The following is a 14,521-nucleotide window of genomic DNA, read 5'->3' on the forward strand; positions in this document are numbered from 1 at the left end:
TCCAACTTGTCTGTCCAACTAAAATGGCTTCACTTACCTAAGCAACTTTTTCATCAGACCAGCCAACATCTTTCCAACTTGTCACAGAAGTAGGATGGACACTGTCTGCCAACTTCTGCATGTTTTTAATAATTAGTTTTTAAAAAAAAAATATGTTTTGTTTTTGTTTTTTACCATAAAAGACAAAAACCCAAAGAATGATGTAAATGAAGAGTTGGAAAATGAACTAGTAATGTAAGGTCAGCAGCCCAGCTCCTAGTGAGGTGGACAGCAGAGGGGCAACACAGTGACTGGGTATACAGCTAATATACAGTATTAAGTATACTAAGGCTGGGATGACACTCTGTCCCCATTAGAAGGGGGTGACAGAAAGGAGCAGGGGCACTACATAAGTGACAAAGATGTTTTTGGGGCCTATTTACTTTAGCCTTGGGTGGAGATAAAGTAACAACCAACCAGATCCTACTGTAACTGCCAATTTTCAAACACAGCCTGTGACATGGCAGTTAGGAGCTGATTGGCTCATACTTTATCTCCATTCACTTATCTCCATTCAAGGCTTATTAAATAGACCCCTGAGAGAGAGAGATATGGAGAAAGAGGTAAGGGAAAATACTTAGGTGAAGAAAGAGAAACAGAAGAGAGAGAGAGGTAGAGACAGGAAAGAGAGGGATAGGTGTAGTAGGTAAAAGGTCCCCTTGCACTCCTAGCTTCGTCGCTGAGTATAACATGTGAGAGTAGGGTGGAGTTCCCAGTGGGAGTGAGGCTGCTATATTGTCTCTCACTGCTCCATCACCAGCAATCACTATCTGGCTGTGGTTGCTAAGGAAACAGACTCATGGTAACTGGTTGGGAGTATATAATTATTTCACCAGAAATCAGATGAGCTACATTATCAGTAGCAGGAGTGGGATGTGGGTGAGCTCTCTCCCACCAGGGTTGATGATACCTTTCCCCCTTCCCCAAGGTCTCACTTGTATCAAAGATTTTAGCCCCGAACCACTGTATCTCTAGGGAATCGGTATGAAATACCGCCGTCCCTCTGGCTGGCAGTTCGAATCCCGGGCGCGGCAGGCTGACAGAAGCAGAGATCCCGGCAGCGGAAGCCCGACAGCACTGGAAATCCCGATCGTCCGCAGGTAAGTAAAAACTAACCTAACCTAACCTCCTAACCCTCCTTAGGGGTGCCTAACTCTAACCTCCCTCCCAATTGCCTAAACCTAATCCCCCCTTCCCCACTGCCTAAACCTAAGGACCCCCGGGGGGGTGCCTAACCCTAAGTCCCTCCTGGGGGTGCCTAACACTAACCCTCCATCCCCCTAGCCTAAACCTAACCCTCCCGGAGGGGTGCCTAACCCTAAGTCCCCCTTGGGTGCCCTAAACCTAACCCTCCCCCCCGTGGCTGTTTGCTCATGGCGGCTGACATCCCTTCGAACGGGATGCTGGGCGCCTGTCTCCAGGCATCGGGAAAATGACAGGCATCTAGATATAGATGCCTGTCATTTAACCCTCACCAGGATAAAGCAGTCGGGAAGCATCCCATCTCTAGTACCACCTAATGATGTCCCTGTACAGGGTTTTCAATGTAAAAATAACTGGTATAGCTAGAAAAATATTCTCTGAACACCTAATGTTTTGATTGACTCTTCTTCTTTGCCCTGGCATGCAAAAGCACCTAAACAATAGACCTCACTATCAATTACCTATTATAGCTATACCAAAATCCATGGTCTAGATCAAGTTTCAGCTGAATAGTAGAGCATTAAATCTAGATACAGGTTCAGCAAAATCCTTAGCTCTTTGTATGTAAGTGAATATTGAATATATACTATCCCTATAACCCATACATAGTATAAATCCACAACTAACTGGAGAGCAGCCACTGATTGGCTGGCAGTTCTGGCTAATGACAGATGACACATGAGGTCTCCAGTCATTAGATGGGTAGCGATGTATGTGGTCACACATGCATCGCTAATGTACAAAATGGTCCTGGGTCTCATTTTGTTATTTTGCCAAGACCCCTGGATGCTCCAGAGACCAGCGACAGGTCTCATTTGTGGATTTCTACTTAGACAAGTTACAGAACAGATGGCAGCAGGTAAGTATGTGTGAGTGTGGTAGGTGTGTAATAAAATTGTAAAATCTACAGTGTGTGTCTTGTGGTTTTTTGACAATTTTTTTTACAGTGTGGTTACGGGAGCCAGCCACCTGCTCACACTTGTAGTTCTACAAGTGCCAAAGGGAAGGCATGCATGCACTTGTACTTTAACTGTAACAAACAATAGTTTACATTCTGATTTCACCATTATTACCCCTGCACCCACTTCCCAGGGGTGCGGGGAAAAGCCTAGGGTGCTTGGGAGAGGGGAGACCCCTGAGAGCCCTGGCTTGGACTGACTGGTTGGGGTGATAGCGCTTTGGCCGGGGAGACCCGGTGAAAGGGTCCCTTGGCTGTGGCATTGCACCCCAGTTGGATTTGATCCCAGTGCTCGTTTTAAAAATAGGGGGACCTTACACAATTTCCCCCCCTATTTCCCCCCCTATCCTGTGGCACACGGGGGCACTGCATATGGGCACTACGACAGGGGGCTGCCCCTAATCTTTATTTTTACCTTACATTAATCCCATATGGACCCGCCTCCTCCCTGAAAAACTTGAGGGGGGCGGCGCCATTGCACGCACGTTCTTCGGGCACCCTGGCTACACGCTACTCCTCTGCCAGGGCTGCCTGCATGCATTTGCCCCCCAGGCTAAAAGTTGCCAGCCAGCCCCTGCACACTGGTACATGTATATGGAATTAAAGAGGTCACAGCCAGAATTTATTAATCAAATTGAAATTTAGAAATACGTGGCAGGAGGAAAGCAATGCTTCTCGCCAAAGCCCGGTTCGTAGAACCAGGCCCACCACCAAACTGTGACCCTTTTGAACAGTACAGGAAACTGCATAGGTTGCTGATAAACAGCTCTAGACCCAGGCCCGTGAGATATACCCCATCAGGCTATAAAAGCTCTGCTCCTCATACCGCAAATGTGGGTACTTTATGACGTGGCCACCAACACTAAGGACAAAATGGCCAATTGCCTTATTGAACTTCCGATGGATTCCATCCAATGCCACACCACCCTGGGTTCCCCCCAAAAAAATTACGTGGAACCATGTCTGACCTTGCTTCGCCGACGGTGGGCCAACGATTGACAAGCACCTGCAAGTCATCCCTAATAGCGTGTATCAGCTAAGGAGTGCTGTCTAGCCCAATAAATGTATGACTGCCCCACAAACCACACCCGACAATTAGCATTCCTGGGCAACCCTGTAAGAAAATTTACCTAGTCAGAAATTGATTCTTACATAACAACAAACTAACCCAAGGGAAGGGAAATAGTTGGGTGACCCATCTGATGGTGAAAAACAGAAAACCTCTCTGAGGGCAAAACTGAAAAGCCCCTCAAACTCCAAAGCAGCAGTAGGCATAAGGCCCCTGGGTTCCCCAACAAACTTGCAAGGAGCACAGCTACTTATGCAACTGATCCTCCCTTAACCACTTAACTGACGAATTCTTTTTCCAAAAACCGCTCCAAAATTGTCGGTTTCTTTTATGATTGAATTAGGCCAAGAACATAATTTTAAACTTATCCATCACTATTTTATTTGAAATTTTTTTTTTTTTAAACCCAGTATACCATAAAAATAGCAATTTTTATGTTATACTGTAGTGATGGCCATTGACAGCTGTACCATTGATGGTTCAACCATCGTTAGAAGCCATCAATTGTTTAGCGATTGGGCAAGATCTGTGTAGACCACAAATATCGATGTTTCCTAAACATCGATTGATGGCTACCATCGATGGTGCAACATTGATGGCCACCAGCAATGGCAAACCACTTGTTTTCAGTCAGACCATCGATGTTTGGAAACCATCCATGGTCGGTTGCCATCCCTAAACAGAGGCTCTGCAATATCTATCAATTATATATATATATATATATATATATATATATATATCACCAAAGAGTCCAAGGTGCATTTCAATACCTTTGTGTAATGAAAAAAGGGTCTCTCCCGACCAGCTCTAAATCTGTATATTTAGTTGGGATATATTGCAGCTCTCCTCCTTAGCTCTCCTCCAGAGCCATATTAGATCTATGGCACAAAGAAATGGGAGCGCACCATTGTGAAATAGATCACAAAGAGTTTATTGCATTCTACATAGGAACACTCACATTTTGTCTAAAATGAGCAAGCATATCACAAAGAGTCCAGGTGAATACCGCACGGCGGATATCCTCTAATCTGTCTGACCACTAATGGTAGGTCCCTCTGAGATGGGCGGCTGCTGGAAGTTAACTTCCAGCAAGCCGCCCACTGTGTGTTTCTGACTGGTCAGGTTAGGGAAAGCCCAGTCTGGTATGGTCGTATCTGATACGACTGTGCCAGGCAAGTGGTTAAATAAGTTCTATAAGCTGATGACTTCCACCAACCCTACTGTTTTAATTTGTTGACCGAAGCACCTGCAACCGCTGCGCAAGTTGCTGCCCCTATCCTAAACAAATGCTTCCTGAAATGCTCCATAGGCAAGCCTAAAGCAATAAGACAATTATGAAACACCGTCGTAAACTGAAACCTGGACAATGGAGTGAGATTAGCATGTACAAGCCATTGTGTGCCCCATGGTGAGTGAACATTATTAAATTGCCCTGCAAGAGCAACTGGACAAATTACTGGATCAGAATTTGGCGGAATAGAAATCCAATGCCCTCTGGCCAGCTGATCTGTCTTGGACATATGTATTTTGCATAAGATCAATGCCGGCTTAACTACCACATTTTTAAACATTAGCCTGACAGCATGGAAATCTTATTAGTCGCAACCAGCTCGCCAATTCTAAAAGCCCCAAAATAAGATAATGAAAAAGGTAATCTAAAAAGGGCCGATTCGTACCAGCCTGAAGCAACTCCCGTTACTGTAACAATCAAATCCTTTAGCAGGCTGATTATTGACCGCCTGAACTTTGCCCAAGTTATCGCACCAGAATAGGATTCACCTATTGCAGAACCTGGGGGCCCACAGATCAATAACCACTACAATCAGGAGCAGGAGGTTCCTAGTATTCCATCCAAGGCTCCGCGCACCACTCTTCTTCTAAAAAGGCACCTAAAACAAAGGAACCAGACACATCCGTAAATATCTAAAGCTCAGAATTAGCTACAGGGGCCTGGAGCCATATCCGCACACTGTTGAAATCTCACAGAAACAGCAACCAAATGTGCAGGTCCTCTCTCAGATCTTGCGATATGCGTATGAGGTGGTGAGGCCTCTTTACTCCTGCCTTGGCTCTTTCTAACCTCCTACAGAAGACCTGACCCATAGGTATGACTCTACAGGCAAAGTTAAAGAGGCCTAGCAATGACTGCAGCTGCTTCAGCGAGACCTTCTTTGCTAGAACAAATGCTTCTAGCAACCCCCCCAAATCCCGCACCTTCTCCAAAGGCAAGTAGCATACCCTAGCAAGGTATTGATATCTATACCTAAATAAGACAAGCATGTAGCCAGACCATCTGTATTGTCACGAGCAACCAGGAGGAAAAGAGTAAATCCTCACAAACCAGGGTATCTGCTGGCCCTACTAATAGAAAGTCGTCCAGGTAGTGGGACACACCGGTATGTCCTGTATCCGCCTGTATGCACCACAGCAAAAAGTAACTAAAACACTCGAAGAAAGAACAAGAGATGGAACAGCCCATTGGTAAACATCAGTCAACATAATACAACTCTAAAACCCATGTACTGTAATGAGTCGTGGTGAAGGGGCAACAGCCAGAAAGCAGATTCGATATCCACTAGCTAATAAAGCCCTCCTTACTATTTCTAGAGCTTGCAGAAAAGATTGGCAAATCTGATGGATCTAGCGCGTCATTGACTGACCCTCCCTCTGGGTAAGAGAGCTGCTGTATCAGCCTAAATTTACCTGGTTCCTTCTTTGGCACGACCCCTAAAGGCAATACACATAAACCCTTCAAAGGTGGGGAAGAAAAAGGGCCACACAAGCGCCCTAACCATATGCATATACTTCAGGACAATCATGTATTCCCCCGGCCTGGACTCAAGGTAGCCCGCTGCAAAAACAAACATACCCGCCTCCCAATTCTGAAATGAACACTACCCCAGCTGACTTAACCTGATCTAAAGCCTTTTTTGTGTCGGCTGTAATCGCAAACATATCCACAAATTTTCCTTTCCTGATCCACTCCCTAACTTTAGACCTTAGACCCCTAAGGATGGCCGTATTCGCACAGTGAACCATATCCCCCGCTGCATCCAGAACTTTAGTTGCCAACACTGTGCTAGACCTTTTAGGGCTCCCTCACTTCCCCTTAATTTTGTGTGCTAAGTGACTCATGAACGAGCTTATGCGGCCTTTTGGATGAAGTTGTATAGTCGCTAAAATAAGAGGATGTGGAATGTGCGCTGCGTAATGTAGTAACACCATACTCATCAGAAACTGACAACACCATACTCATCAGAAATTTACGCTGAAGGAGCAGCCACTTCCTCCTCTGCGTTTGCCAACAGTCCCCTCAACTTCACTCACTGACATTACCATACCTACTAACCGCTGGACCTCGACAACATGACTGGAATACTCCAAAACTGCAACCTTGGGAATTGAAACAATCACTGGTGAATACAACATGGGAGCAACTCCCTCTGCAGAAGTAGGGGCAGGGGAAACCGTGGGTGTCAGTGGGACATGGGCAGGTGCAGGCGGCTTGGTGGGCAGGGAGGATGGAAGGGGAAGTGTGGGTTGTAGCATGTGTTTGGGCATATGCAGCTGCGGGGGCATGAGGCAGAGGAAAAGGCTGCTGAGGTGCATTAGGCGCAAACCCCTAATAAAAGGGTTCAGGGCCCAAGGTAGCAGAGGGGGGGCATACTGGAGCAGGGTAGCAGAGGGGGGGCATACTGGAGCAGAGTGGGGGGTGGTGGCTAAGGTACATGTGGGGGGGCCAAATGGTAAGGAGCAGAATATTGTAAGGGGAGTGTGCACAGAGGCCCGTTGGAAGGGAAATAAGGGGACCAGTCTGGCTGCTAGACCATTAAGGATTTAAATGGAGCAATATTGATGTGCTGCATCCCTGGCACCACCAAAGGCAAAAGGGTGTAACCACCTCCCATGGGTGAGGGGTAAACTAAGGTGAGCACATTACTAGGGGGTGTGCCTGGAGCTCCAATGATGCTGGACCTCACAGCTGACACCACAGTGAAGGGGGAAGCTCTGGGGCTGAATAACAGCGATGAAGGCTGTGCAGTGGGGCTGCTCCTGGAGTAATGGGGGCTGATGGGGGAACGGGACTAAGCAGTCCTCCCTGCATCGACTGTGTATCTAAAATGGCTGCCATGACCCTGTGGGCATGGCCATCCACCGAAGCAGGGCGCGGGCTGGCTGTGCTCTGAAGAGATGTGTCCAGGGAGCCATGACTGCCTGCGCTACTCACAGCACCGCCGGAGAGCCAGGTGGCCATGATCAGGGGAGAAGCCGCTGGGTTGCCCACTGCTCGTGGGCCAGAAGCTAGGGTGTGGACAGGCGCAGGATTGCAGCCTGCAGCAGGCCATGGCCCTCACCAGAATGATGAGGCAGACAAGGAGATGAGCAGCCTGGAAGCCTACATCAAGCATCGGGGTGGGGGGGCTGAATGGCGAGACATGGGCATAACTGTTATTGGAGAGGGGGACGGGCAGGGATGGGGATAGATGAAAGCACAAGCAGGGGAGGGAAGAGAAATAAAAAGGGGGACAGGCGCTGAAAGGAAGGGAAAAATAGATAAACAAGGAAGGCAGTAAAAGAGGAACTAACAGAGAGAATGAAAGCAAATGGGAAATGATCAGGTGTGAAAGTAAAAGAACCAAAGAAAGACAGACAGACAGAGAAAATACAATATATATGTGACACTTAGCCAGCCTGGCTGAAAAACTGGAAAGAGGAAGATGGCCCCTCTCACCAGGCTATTTATATGGGTCCTCTAAGCCCTCCCTCAAATCCTACAATAGGCTTATACCTGTCAAATGACCAATGCCTAACCACACCCACCAGCTCTTAACCCTTAACTACCTAACAAAAATTACATATCAAACAGTGTGCTTATCTATCCTCAAACTTATTCAAGTATTTGGATGCTTTTCTAGTTATTTCCACTCAGTTGTATTGTAACCACCTCACAGCTCACAATATTATTCAGCAATATAAACCAAAGGCTGGCTGGTTAGACTAAGAAACAGAGCAGCGGAAAAAATAGTTATTTCTGTTTAAAAATGTTTTGCAAATTAGTAATGTGATCAATCAGCATTTTGTTCAGCAGTTCCACAAAATCTCCCCAACTGTAAAAACAGCATTCCATACCTGTGGGTTTGTTACAATGCAGGCTGCATACAGTGAGGGATATAGGACCTCATTCAGAGGTGGTCGCTTGGGAGCGATCGGTCGCACCCAAAGTGATCGAAAATATGCAAAATGAGCGCTCAATCGCAATGGAACATCATAAGCGCGGAAACACCCACAACAATGAAAGCACACCTACTATCTTTATGGGCTAATTCAAAGTCGGTCGCAGGCGGCAACCGACGTCAGTACGATTAACACCTGTTACATTGTTAATTGCCTACAGACATTGGTTGAGGCAGAAACCATCGCCTGCACTCGCAATGCTTAGGATAGACCCTGGGCCACCTTTAGTACTGCGAGCAGTAGCATCGTTATTGCTACGAGATGACATGTGTGATGACTCGCTCAGTAATATATCCACACCCTTAAAACGCCCTTTTTAAGGTCAACCACGCCGGCGTTCGCGCCACCACACCCCCGTTCATAAGCACCTTCCCCTGTAACCACCCACAAACGGCACGAAATATCAATCACAGCTATGACCTCGTACTGACTAGTGAGCAAGAGGATTGCGGTTGGAAAGACAGGCTTGCGCACGCGCACTACCATGTGTACGCATGCACAGTTGAAAAAAACATCGCTCTCTACGTCCAACCGCCTTTGAATGAGATCCATAGTGTGGACTGTGGCCCTGATTCAGAGCCTGATGCTCTGAAAGAGTGTTCGCTCTGAATCAGGGAGGTTTTTATTTTTTTTTGGTGCGGCCTCTCGGCCGCTCGTTAAGCTGTGGGTGACCACACACAGCCATAGCGAGCGGCCCGGTGATGGTCGCGATGGTCAAGACCATCGCGACCATCGGGCTTGAGACGAGACCCTTGCGGTAGGGTCTTGTTGCCACAAGCCCCAGTGGACTTCCTGCTCTATTAGAGCAGGAAGTCCACCTACTGACATCACGAGTGATGTTAGTAGGGCTGCCCACAAATGGCAGGCTTTCCTTTGGGAACGCCTCAGTTTGCCAAGCCACCCCCCCTCCCTGCCTACCAAATGGGGCAAGCTGTCTATCAACATCGACAGCCGCCCCGTTTGATGCGAGCCTCAGAGCGAGTGCTTTTTGCGCTCGCTCAAGGGTTCACGTATGCGCATGCCTGCGCATGCGCATTGGAGGACCGTCAACCCACTTGCAAGCACTGTGCGCTCGCGAGCGGGTCTGAATCAGGCTCTGTATACAGTTTAGGTCACAAACAGTGCAGGATACAGTGTTGGTTGGATACAGTTTGGGTCGGATACAGTATAGGTCATATACAGTGCGGGTAGGATACAGTGTGGGTTAGATACAGTGCAGGTTGGATACAGTGTGGGTCGGATAAAGTGCATGTCATATACAGTGCAGGTAGGAGACGGTGCAGGTCAGATACAGTGAAGGTCATATACAGTGTGGGTAGGATACAGTGCAGGTCAGATACAGTGTGGGTTAGATACAGTGCTGGTTGGATACAGTGTGGGTCGGATAAAGTGAATGTCATATACAGTGCAGGTAGGATATGATGCAGGTCAGATACAGTGCAGGTCAGATACAGTGCAGGTCAGACACAGTGTGGGTTAGATACAGTGCAGGTTGGATACAGTGTGGGTTGGACACAGCGTGGGTAGCATACAGTCAAGATCGCATACAGTCCTGGTCGCATACAGTGGGGGATACAGTGTGGGTTGGATACAGTATGGGTTGCATACAGTCCTAATCACATACAGTGCAGGATACAGTGTGGGTTGGATACAGTGTGGGTCATATACAGTGTGGATCAGAAACAGTGCGGGTCAGATAGAGCATAGGGCAGATACAGTGTGGGTCAGATACAGCATAGGTTTTATATAGTGCGGGTAACAGTGCAGATCAAATACAGTGCAGGCAGGATACAGTGCAGACTGGATACACCAATGATGTACTTATGGTGACAGAAGGTGCTGGCATTGTCTTTAGTGTGGGGTTCCAGCTGTGTCGGCAGTTCCAGCAGTGTTCTCAGTGTTAGTGTTGATAGTCCAGGCGTGCCAGTGGTCTTGGCAGTGCAGGGGTGGTGGTGGTGTCTTCAGTGCTGGTGGTGTTGGCAGTGCAGGAGCGCTGGCAGTGTTCTCATTGCAGGGTTCCAGCAGTGTCGGCAGGGCAAAAGTGTCAGCAGTTTTCTGAGTGCGGGTGTGCCGGTGGTATCTTCAGTATGGTGTTGCTGTCTGTGTTTGCAGTTCAGGGGTGCCAGCGGTGTTGGCAGTGTGGGTGTGTCGGTGGTGTTCTGAGTGCGGAAGTGCTGGTGGTGTTGGCAGTGTGGGGGTGCCAGTGGTGTTCTCAGTGCAGGGTTGCTGGTGGTATTGCCAGTTCAGGGGTGCCAGCAAAATTGGTACCTGAGTCAAAACAGCAAGATCCGACAGCGGGATCTCAAGGGCTTGGCTTGGGTTGAGATCTGAGGCAGACGGGGAGATCCAATCTGCGGCTCGCCTTGGATCCAGGAAGTTCAGTCATGTTTTGATTCCAAGGAATGCGAACCACTCATCTCTAATATATATATATATATATATATATATAAATATATATATATTCCGGGTGCCTCATCATCATATTCACCACTTCCGGTTTCAAGTGCTGCCGAGCATCACATGTGGTGCCAGGTTTCGCAGTGCTGAGATCGTTACTTCTGGTTCTGGGTTCCCGGTGTCAGCTGTTTGAGCGCGGAATGAAGGTAACATTGGTATAAATGTGGCATTTGATACACATGTTTTTTAGTCTGTTGGTGACGGTGACGCTATCTGGTGCACATGTATGCTGATAATGGTTGCTGGATTTAAGTCTTGACAAAGGTCCTTCAGGATTGAAACGTTGGCGATGACTGGAACCTGTCTAAATTTTACCATTGGCAATAAATGAAAAAAGCGCACTGCTGCTGGTGAGTGCCCTCTATTGTTTCTTCATGCAGATGGAGTTCATTTATATATATATAAAGCACTAATCCACGGCATTCACCATTCCTAGATTTATTATTTATAATAATAAACAGTGGGGTTTTAGTTCATGAATTGATCAATGCATTTATGCTTGCAGCCCATCGTCACGGGACCCCACTTTATCTGCAAGTCCCTACTCTATTGCTCAGAATTATAACATGGACATAGCTATCATATTAGTGTTAAACTCAGGGTATACTATCAAGGTTTAAAGCTCACAGCAACTTTGCTTTTAAACGTGAGACAGTTACCAAGCACACCTGTTGCAAAGCACCTAGGAAAACAGCTGACACAAGTTAATTAAACTAGTTAAAAGGAGTGCATAAGAAAATGTGATCACAAAAATGATTAATTATAAAAATTAATTAAAATAAACAAAAAGCACTAATCCATGGCACTCACCATTCCTAGATTTGGGGTGCAACATGGTATGTGACAACATTGTTTAAATAGAAATCACAGGGGCTCTGCACTCACCATAATAACTAATAATAATAATAATAATAATAATAATAATAATAATAATAATAAACAGTGGGGTTTTAGTTCATTAATTGATCAATGCATTTAAGCTTGCAGCCCATCATCACGAGACCCCACTTTACTGCTAGTCCCTACTCTATTGCTCAGAATTATAACATGGACATAGCTATCATATTAGTGTTAAACTCAGGGTATGCTATCAAGGTTTAAAGCTCACAGCAACTTTGCTTATTGTTAGTTATTATGGTGAGTGCAGAGCCCCTGTGATTTATATATATATATATATATATATATATACAGATCCAAAAGGCGGCACTCAACGGGCTTTCAATAAGGACATTACTACAACTCCTTTTGCAACGTTTCGGGCTTTATTGCCCTTCGTCAGGCTGCATACACATCAATACAGACTTTGTGTAAAAAACTCACCTTAAATACCTGCTGTTCCTCTTCGGTCTGCTCCAGGTCCCGCTGGCCACCCGCCGTCCCGCGTGCAGTACTTCCGGTAAGAGCCGGAAACACCTCAGCACATCAGTGACGCGGCTGTCACCATGGAAACCCGGGGCCTGCCGAGAGAGACAACATAACATACACCACGTGAAAATAAACAAAAACATATGAATACACTAACAAACACAGATATACAATTAAAAACGGAGATCAGTGCTTAAACTATCAAAATGCGGCATACTTTGGAATATAACACATAGTCATTCGTAAATGCATTATCAATAAACTAAGAGACTTATGATTACTTCACTTGTAGAAATAGAAATCATCTACACCCGAAGAACAACAGAAGGCATAGAAAAGGGTCTCTAGCAAAAAATATTATAGTTTAACTGTTCATTCAGACCCTTGGGTCTGACAGTATCCAGATAATGGATCCATTTGGCTTCCATCATCAGCAATTTATTATTTCTATCCCCCCTCCTTCCATCTTCCGGAACATGATCTATTATCATATATTTTAAGCTAGACAAATTGTGCTTGGCCTCCACAAAGTGACGAGCCACTGGTTGTTCCGTCCCCTTGCCATTAATGGCAGATCTGATCGCTGATCTGTGTAGGGCCATGCGTTCTTTAAATGAACGCACGGTTTTCCCTACATAGCAGAGTCCACAGGGGCATTTGATTAAATACACAACAAACATGCTTGTACAGGACAGGCGATGCCATATTTCAAATCTTTGTCCTGAATAAGGGTGATGAAAGAATTTGCCCGTCAACAAGTAACCACATGTCGTACACCCTAGGCATTTGTAACATCCATTGGTTGGTCTACATGCCACCTGAGGGGACTTATTAAGATGTGTAATATCCGAGCGAACCACCCAATCTTTAATATTCCTACCCCTTTTATAGCATGGTCTGATCCTTGTTTTTTTAAGAGATACTAAGTCTCTATCATTCTGAATTATCGGCCATAAATCTCTACTAGCCTTATTAATGTCACTTTGTACTGTACTATAGGTGTGCACCCAATTCAGAACATTATCCATCTGGTCTCTGTCCTTATGTTTCAGTGTATCTTCCCTTGATACGCACTCCACTTTATTTCATGCTGTCCGCAATAAATTTTCAGAGTATCCTCTTGCTCTAAACTTCTCTACCATTAAGTCCATCTCCTCTTCCTGCATGGAGGGGTCACTTGTCACTCTTTTGACCCTTAATAATTGGGAATATGGTAGGCTATTAATAGTTGTAGCCGGGTGGAAACTATCTGCTCTCAGCAATGTATTCCTATCTGTTGGCTTTGAATACAACTTAGTGGATATTAGGTTATTGTTCACCATAATAGTGACATCCAGAAAGTTTATTTGATCTAAACTCATTTCGTATGTGAATTTGATCGGGTGGTCAAGTTCATTTATTATTTCAATAACATCTTTAAGATCGTTACAATCACCTCTCCAAAAAAGAATCACGTCGTCAATGTAGCGCTTGTAGAATAAGATTCTATCCCGCACATCACGATTGAAGAAGAAATCCTTTTCTACTTTTGCCATGTATGCATTCGCATATGTCGGTGCCACGTGCGACCCCATGGCACATCCACTTTTTTGCAAGTAATAATGGCCATCAAAGTAAAAGTAATTCCTCCTCAATGTCATATCCAATAAAGTCAGAAAAAAATCTATGCGTGGACCCTGATATAGGGTATTGTTGGTAATCAAATTTTCCACCGCCTCCAAACCTCCAATATGGGGTATATTTGTATAGAGGCTTGAAATATCCAGGGTACATAACCATGTATTATCCGGTACTTCACTCATATCCATAAGACATGTAAGCAGGTCAGTAGTATCCTTTAGGTAGGTATCACCAGCCTGTACACAGGGTTGCAGAAAGTGATCCAAATATAGTGAGATATTGCTGTAAAGCGAATCTCTGGCTGACACTATCGGACGTCATGGTGGATGGTTAAGGCTCTTGTGGTTCTTAGGAAGCGTATACAAAAGAGGTACCCTTGGATAATCAATAGTTAGAAACTTACAAGTTTCTTCCGTAATGGTACCCCCATTTACAGCTGCCATAAGCAAATTATCAACCTCCGTTTTAAACATATCAGTCGGATCCTTTCTTAATTTCTCTTATACTGATATATTAGCTAATTGGTTGTATATCTCCTGACTATATTTGTCCACATCGAGCACCACTATCCCTCC

General features: G+C 45.7%; 1 protein-coding gene across 2 annotated transcripts in view; it reads left to right on the forward strand.

Moving 5' to 3' along the window:
- LOC148507439 (NXPE family member 3-like) overlaps positions 1-14,521 on the forward strand; it is a 188,502-nt gene that overhangs the window by 155,480 nt on the left and 18,501 nt on the right. The gene's annotated exons all lie outside the window — the stretch shown is intronic.

Source organism: Taudactylus pleione, unplaced genomic scaffold (assembly GCF_031769625.1).
Source record: "Taudactylus pleione unplaced genomic scaffold, aTauple2 ptg000393l, whole genome shotgun sequence".
In the NCBI taxonomy this organism is placed as follows: domain Eukaryota; kingdom Metazoa; phylum Chordata; class Amphibia; order Anura; family Myobatrachidae; genus Taudactylus; species Taudactylus pleione.